Source organism: Schistocerca serialis, chromosome 5 (assembly GCF_023864345.2).
Source record: "Schistocerca serialis cubense isolate TAMUIC-IGC-003099 chromosome 5, iqSchSeri2.2, whole genome shotgun sequence".
Classification (NCBI taxonomy): domain Eukaryota; kingdom Metazoa; phylum Arthropoda; class Insecta; order Orthoptera; family Acrididae; genus Schistocerca; species Schistocerca serialis.
Genome location: NC_064642.1, coordinates 112,375,302 through 112,384,098, shown reverse-complemented (window position 1 = coordinate 112,384,098; position 8,797 = coordinate 112,375,302).

The window sequence follows — 8,797 nt, the reverse complement described above, 5'->3', positions numbered from 1 at the left end:
CAGGCCTCTGAACTAAGGGATTTGTTAGAGAGATTCCCAGAGCTTCTCTGCGATAGAATCGGGGTTACTAATGTTCTTGACTACCATGTTCATCTGTCTGACCATATTCCCATCAGGCAGTCCCCATATTGCCTCTCACCGCCTAAGATGAAGGTACTAAGGAAAAGATCTCCAAAATGCTTGAGCAGGGAATTATTAGGCCTTCTACAAACGCTTATGCTCTGCCTGTATTCCTCGTTCTTAAGGATCAGGGGCGGGACTTTCGGCCTGTTGTTGACTACTGTCGCCTAAATAAGAAGGTTGCCCTTGAATCAGTCCCTTTACCTGATCTTCATAACTCCTTTACTTGGTTTGCTGGGGCTAATTGGTTTACTGTGCTTGGCCTGAATCAAGCCTATTATCAGATTCCCTTAGCCGAAGAATGTAAACATGTTACAGCATTTTGTACTGACTGGAATCTGTTTGAATTTAATAGGGTTCCCTTTGGTTTGGCTACTGGCACAGCCGTCCTCACTCATTTCCTGGATAATATTCTTGGAGACTTGAAATTAATCTGTGTTTACAATTACCTGGATGACTTGGTAATTTATAGTTGTTCTTTTCAAGAGCATTTGGAACATATCCAGTAAGTTTTTGCTAGGTTTCAGGAGGCCGGTTTCACTGTTAAACCCAATAAGGTGACATTAGCCAGACAGCAGGTATCCTTCGTAGGTCACCTAGTATCAGGCAAGAGTATTTGGATCGATCAGGAGCGGACTAAGGCTTTGAGAGCCCTTCCACCACCCATTGATAAGCGAGGGATTGCCAAGTTCATATGGATGGCGCATTATTTTAGGCGTTTTCTTCCTAATTTTGCTAAGTTGTTGGCTCCTCTAAATGAACTGCGCTGAAAGGGGGTTTTGAGTGGGGACCTGCTCAAGAGGCCGCGTTTGAGCATATTAAGGCGGCCATAGCCAATCCTGTTCTCGGAGCGCCTGATTTTAATAAGAAATTCATTGTCCAAACCGACACATCGAATGCAGGAATTTCGGCAGTCCTCCTCCAGGAGTTTGAAGATCAAAGGCAGCCATTAGCATAAGCGTCTCGTTGGTTAACCAGTGCCGAGCTTAAATATTCTGTTTACGAATGTGAGGGATCGGCCATCTTGCTCACAATGGATAAGTACCAGTTTTATCTTGAACATAGAGTATTTCAGCTAGAGACCAGCAATCAAGTCTTAAGCTGGGTCAGGGTGTATACCGCCCGGGAGATCTGGGAAAAACCCAGGAATTTTTTCATCCGAGACAAATCCGGGAAAAACCCAGGAATTTCTTAGAATTCCGGGATTTTTCATTGTTTTAGATTTCAGTTAAAGTTTTGTAGGTTGGACGTGTAAGATCTGATACTCTGACAAAGAGCTTTAGTCCACTACTGCTGAATAATACTGCAGCAATGAAACATAAATCAGGGAATAACACCAAAATAAAAGTTTAGTTGCGTAGAAAATGGGTAATTTACACAATGCACAGACCAGTTTGCCAACACCATAAAGTGTCAAAGGCTTTAGGTTGAAGATTATGCAGTATGTCCGTAACAACTAACGTGCATTCAATGTGCGTGACGCCACAATTGTTTACATTTCTAAAAGATCACCGGTAAATATCACAAATAGTGACTCGAGATGCGTTACTTTCAAAGGAAATTTCCACGCAAGATGATTTATGTTACGTGTGAGAATGTGCAGTGAATTTCTTAAATCACAGGGCATTACAACTCTCATTCAAAACGTAACGCTTTGAGGATCAGCCATTTGAAAAATGTCGGGCCCAGAAGATAAGTAATTTATGCCACTATTTAAAATTTTACCGGCACATTTGTATTTGATATGACTTAACGTGTAGCACACGCTAAAAAAAGACCGAGCTTCAAATTAGTTTTCACATTTAATGTTGTTCTTACATAGATAAAAAATTATGCGATCGATGGCAAAAAGTGTAATTGACCTTCAAAAAAATGTGCATAATGTGTTACTGAGTAATGTCACAAGTCTTTTCATGCCAGAACACCTCGACTTTTCTACGCAACTGATAATCATTTTGGCACAATTTTAATTGCCAAATTAGAACCTGTTAGTAGGCCTACGGACTTCCTATCATTGTAGGACTGAGAACAGTGGATGCCAATAGACGATGCAATTTTCGTTCGTACATACACATCTACTTACGAGTTAACTGCTGTAGAAACGCACTTGGCTGATTTGAGTGAGCTCGGCCTACCTTCGTAACGTACGCGCCGCAGCCTGTCTTTCTCGCAGGCCTCGTGCTCTGAATAACTGCCGTCATTCACTAGCGAGATCACGTGACATGAGCTATGACTGGCTGACAAAAGTGCATCACCCAACGCAGTCTCTTTTTTAGAGTTTCGGAAGCTGCTGTGCTGTAATTTGTGGAATTTGTGTATATACTTTCGTAATACGAAAATAAACTCTGTGCATATTGTCTTGCATCAAACAAATTTCCAAACACATTGTTTTTCCTGGATTTCGTTTCCTAAAGTGCTGGGACGTCCTCCACCGGTATAAGACCTTTACGATTCAAAGGAGTGATAGGTTTTACAGCTCCGAGGGAAAGCAAACTGTTACTTAACAAGGATGTATTTTCACCCGCTTTATACATAATTTCATCCTGGAGAAATTGTGTTTTTAACCGGGAAATCTGGGGAAAATCCAGGAATTTTTTTTTCTTGTCCACGTAGACACCCTGTGGGTGCTAGTCAGGCCGTGTAAAACTGGCCATATCGCCAGGTGGGTGGTATGCATTTCAGCATTTCAGTTCAAGGTTAAGCACATTAGAGGCACTGAGAACGTGCTCGCGGATGTCCTCAGCCATATGTATACTGAACAACCATCTAGTGAGGGCACCCAAGAAACTAGGGAATGCAGTCTTAGTTGTGTCATGTTAAGATGGTATGCCTCATTTGTTTAGTGACATGGCTGACCATCAGGATCAGGACCCCACTTGGGGGCCAGCTAAGAAATGGCTTTCGGCGGGTGAGCATTTGGATGAATACATTATAAGGAAGGGCATTTTGTGTAAAAGGGTGGGACATACCAAGGATGTTAAGATCTTTCTACCAAGCACCCTAATATGCCCGGTTTTCCATTCTTTTCACAACTGATTGATTGGCGGGCATTTGGGAACCTATAAGACATTGCAAAAGATTAAGGAGCATCTGACTTGGCCGTCTATTGACCGAGAGATTAGAGAAATAGTTTCTCGGTGTCAGTTGTGTCATGTGGCCAAACCGAATAACACTCTTCAACAGGGGTTCGTTAGTTCTGAGCGTGAATCTTGCCCCATGGACAAACCCTATATTGATTATGTGAGGCCCTTACCTCGCACCAAAAGAGGCCATTGGTATGTATTAGTCATTACTGACGCATTTTTGAGGTTTACCTGGTTTCTTCCGAGTCGTAATGTGACTGCTGCCACCTCCATTGCGCGTTTAACTAACATATTTAGTGTGTTTGGACCTCCTAAGCAAATCATTAATGATAATACACCGGCCTTTCTTTCGGCTCCCTTCAAGGCCTTCTATTTTTAAAGTGGTGTTAAGCATGTAACTACCACTCTGTATTATCCGCAGGGGTCCTTTGCGGAAAGGGTAAATTGTAACCTTAAATCTGCACTGATTATCTTTCATCAGAAGTCTCCCAGTAAGTGGGATTGTAGTCTCCCTTGGCTTAGTTTTGCCTTCAATACCACCAGCCATGAGGCTTTGAAGGCTACTCCAGTTTCCTTGGTGTTTGCTTATCCTGTTAATTCCTTCCTTTCGAACTTATGGGGCATTCAAGACCTAATTCCTGTGGAGATCACCCCTCAGGTTGTCAAGGAAAACTGGAATTGTGCCAGGTATAACAGTAATCGGCGAGCCTTCAGGGGTAAGCCGGGAGATCTGGTGTATGTCTGTAATTTTCCCAGGAGGGCGGTGTGTGTGTTGGCAACCTTGGGAAGTTTACACACCATTTTCTGGGTCCGTGTATGATTATATGGATTTTAGGCCAAGAACTGATAAGCAATACTGGGTCCACCTTAATCAAATTAAGTTTGGTTAGGCCGCTAGTTGGGTCTCCTAACACCACATCATGCCCCCCCACCCCCCACCCCTGCTCGTGTTGGTGCTGTTGTAGGTTTCCGTCCTCTGTTGGAGGCCAGATTGTATCGTTTGGTTGACATGGTTGCGGTTGTTTGTATTCTCCTTGTGTTGACTGGCACCATTTGGTTTCACAAATATTGCCTGTCCACTAGTGGCAGCAGCGGTGTTATCGATATGTTGTAACTGTGGCCCTACATTTGGGTTGATGTCATCGTTCTTCCAGGTCGTGTGAGTGGGCAGTTTGGTTGTGAGCACCAGAGGAGCCAAGAGTAGAGTGCAAGAACACGCTGGGACCACTGGCAGCACACACACACACTGCCAGATGGAAGAGCTGTGGTCGCAAGGGTACACAACCTAGTCATCAACTGGATCCAACAAGCTTTAAGTTGAGTGGATTTTAATCCTAGCAGTGAAATCTCCACCATTGTGAGGTCTCATGATTATCCAGTGATTGGGGTTTATGTTGCTGCTCGCAGTGTCGCCAAGACGAAGAGCAGTGAGTGGAGTGCTTAGGGAAGGCAGATCTAATTAGCTTTCCTCGACTTCTTGTTACTAATTGTCACATTCTATGTGTTACTATTTGTTAAGTTCAACCAGTGGTATTTTTCCTGCCTAGTGGCCGCTAACGCCCCAGTGACCTGCCCTTGAGATTAGTGTATGTAACGGCAGTGTACGTTTCCTCGCCTTGCTGCTGCTGTCTGGTAAGGTGTCTCGTTTTGACAGTTGCCTTGATTTGTAGGTCGGTTGGTGTTTTGTCTACTCTGGTAGCGGTGTTTCCTTTTGTGGCATCACCGCCAGACACCACACTTGCTAGGTGGTAGCCTTTAAATCGGCCGCGGTCCATTAGTATACGTTGGACCCGCGTGTCGCCACTATCAGTGATTGACGACCGAGTGCCGCCACACGGCAGGTCTAGTCTAGAGAGACTCCATAGCACTCGCCCCAGGTGTACAGCCGACTTTGCTAGTGATGGTTCACTGCCTACATACGCTCTCATTTGCAGAGGCGATAGTTTAGCATAGCCTTCAGCTACGTCATTTGCTACGACCTAGCAAGGCGCCATATTCATTAATTAGAATGAATTCTGAACAGACAATATTGTGAATCATGTACCGTAAAGAGCGACATTCATAATTAATGGATTAAAGTTAAGTATCAAACTAATTACGTCCGCTTTCTGAATTCTAATTCTTTGTCATGTTCCAGACCTCACGTCAGTATAGTTCTTCCCTCCTCACGCTAGCGTGCGTGAGCTAAAATGCGTGCATTATGGCCTCTCCTCGTAAAACGGTGTTGGTTCTTCAGCCAACACAACACCTTTCTCCTTTTGGATAATCTAAACACAGCATTCTGAGGACGTAGTGCTGACCGCTGGTTCCGGCTTTGGCGCGGTGCTCCATCATTGCAATGATATCGGACATTAGGTAGCTTAAGCAGATCATCATTAGCCATTCATTAGACTGCCACTAGTCTGAGTTACTATCTTGTGAAGTGAATGCAACTCTTGGCTGCCTTTCTTGTTCCTCACGAAAATATTTTTGGCCTCACGTACTCAGAGGTTGAGTCCTGGAGTACTGTCTGTGAGTATCCCTTGTGTTTTATTATTGTGTTATTATTTTATTATTGTATTACCAAGTTACCATCATTTGTCTCACCTGTTTGGCGATCAGTTGCTTGTCCTTTTGAATTAACCCTGTTATTATATTTGCTGTTTTACTGTATGTTTCTTAATTTTTTAAATATAATTGTCATTCTTTGCACTACAGCAAGTTTAAATGGCTGTGCTACCAAGTTTACTATAATTTTCTCTCACCTGTGTGGTGATCAGTTGCCTGTCTTTTAAATTTAACTTTTGCTATTGCCTTGCTGTGTGACAGTATGTTTGTTAAATTTTTTTAATAATTGCCATTCTTGGCATTAGAGGCCTTCAGCCATGACTGTCACTACTTGTCTTAAAATTCTAATGTGGCAATAGTATTTTAGCTTAACCTTTAAGACCTTGGTGATTTGTTTTCAATATTTTAATAACAGTAGTTTGTAAGTTGCAACAAGTTAAAACAATTCTTAATTTATTGCCATTAAAGCCTTCAGCCGTGAGTGTCATTACTTATCTTAAAATTTTAATTTGGAAATTTTATTATTGCAACAAGCCGTCTTTTATATTTTAATAACTGTTATTGTAAGTTTAATAAGTGTAATTGTAAGTTGCAGCAACTTTAATCAATTCTTAATTTATTGCCATCAAGGCCTTCAGCTGTGAAACAATTCTTAAATTAATTACAATATTTTAATTTGTTGTTGATTTTAAATAAATTGTGTATGATTAAAAGAAAAGCTAACCAATAGTAACTGATTACAGTCCTGTCCACAATTGTAACTGAATCCTACCTTCCTTGACCTCCAGGTCTCATTATCTGAGCATATCTGTGTGGATTACATTATTAGTCCATTTTTTCTTTACATTTAACTTTATTTATTAATGTTTCATATGCAAACACTTTTTAATTTCACATGACATAAATCTCATATAACTGACTTTAAAAGTTACTAAGGGGAACACACCTCATGTGATACGAAGGATGTATTGAACAACATATTTAGTACACAAAACAATGTTTCAGGATTTGATGTGAATGCTAGAGAGGAAGTTACCTATCCATTGGAGCGTGTGACAATAACTCTAAGGAGGAAGCTGAAAGATGTGTGGAGATCCACTCCGCACACTGCTGTGTGGCAATACCCTGCTGAACCAGTCATTTTGCAAGAGATTGTGGGTGCTGGATAACATACTCGTGCATCTGTCGACTTGCATGTGTATTGTCTGATTTTTTGTGAATTGTTAACCAAGACTGCTAAAGACAGTGTTATTCAGCATAAATGCAATTATTTTTATTGGGGGATTGACTCTCCAATCATTATGTAACTTTCAATCAGTATTTTTATTTATTTATTTATTTTTTATTAATTGTACATGAATCTTCTAGGTCTTTGTGTGCGTAGGTTAGTGTGGACGACATTTACCAGTATGGACAATATAATAGGATGTATACGTGTCTGTTTTCGTACTCTGATTTTGGTTGTCAAGCTACTGGATCATGTCATCATTCAATGCTAATTTATGTCTATGTTTACCTGAATTTATCCTGAGTGTTGCAGTGTTGTATCTGATTGGATCTTGAGTTGTGAACAGGCTTATGCTTAGCTCTGTTTTGGGTACCCCTGGTCATCACGACTGCGTGTTTGTATACTCAAATAGAATGTACAACATTGATTGAAGCTAGACGCTTACTTCTATAAATCCATCTGCAATCCTGGGCATCATTTTGTACACTGTTTGGCAAACCTTATAGTCTGTAACAAAATATTGTAAACACTCTGTTTCCAAATTTTGTGAGGGGGATATTATAACAAGTCACCCTCTTCTAACATTACCTTTTTTTTATAAAGTTAAATGATACCATTTATACTATCGATTCTTGCATAGTTGAAAATTATCTCAGCTGTTTCACTAAAAGAATTACATATGAGTTTGAATATGATGTATTATGTTTCAGGCTAAAATCTATAAAAGGAATTAATGTGTTACAATCATTATGTACTAACAGTTAAAATTACTCTTCTTTTAAAAATATTTGAAATTACAAAATTTCTGGTATACTTAAAATTCATGTTATCAATTGTACAATCTAAGGCTAGTTATTAAATTTATCTCTGGATTCAGTTATAAAATAATGATATATTTTAGTGATGTTTCATCTTTTGTTTTGTAAAATCTTTTGCTTTGTAAACTCTTTTGCTTTGTAAACTCTTTGGAATTGTGTGTGTACTGCAGAATGTAGGTAGTGGTGGGCATGCCTCAGATGGAAATGCATGTATTATGCTAATCTTGTCTCTAATAATGTAATTTGTGCTGTGACAAAAATGGAGATTGTGAATTCAGTGTGGTATAGAAGAATGGCAAATCTTCATCATTTATTTAGTGCAACAAGAACCCACAATGTTAAATCAAAATTTTCAGGAGCAAGAATGACTCCTATATGCAACAAGTTTTTGAGCCAGCAACAACAATAACAACAACAACAACGAAAATCAAGATAAATAAAAAGTTATTATTTTGTATATCTTACACCTCTCGAAGCTTTTCAAAAAATGAAGATACTCAGACAGTGAATGTGTGGGAGGGTAAGATTACAGCTCGAACCATCTTGCCTCTTGAATCCACAGATTTACCTCAACTCAACTCTGCTCCTCAATGCGCAGAGCTACTCCAATCAATGGAGGATTTGGAAAAACTGACTGTTTTAGATTGTTTTTTAAAAAATAAAATGTATCAGAAAAAGATGGAATTCTGGTATTCCATATTTTTCCTTTAATTGTGCATGAATGCATGCATATTTTAAGATTTAATTGTACATGGAATTCCAGGATCAGTAGCATTACAAGGACATAATTAGATTTTGGATGAAGGGTGTTAAAGGATTGTAAATAATATTACAAGTTTGTATTTGTTTCTGTTATGTGTGTGCAGGTATCTTTGATGCAAAGTTAATGTTTGATGTATTTGTTCTTTGTATTAGTGATCCATGAAGTTTTAAAATAATATATAGTTTTTCTGTTGTTCTTATGTTAAGTTCTGGTACTTTAATAAATCTTTGTGCAATCA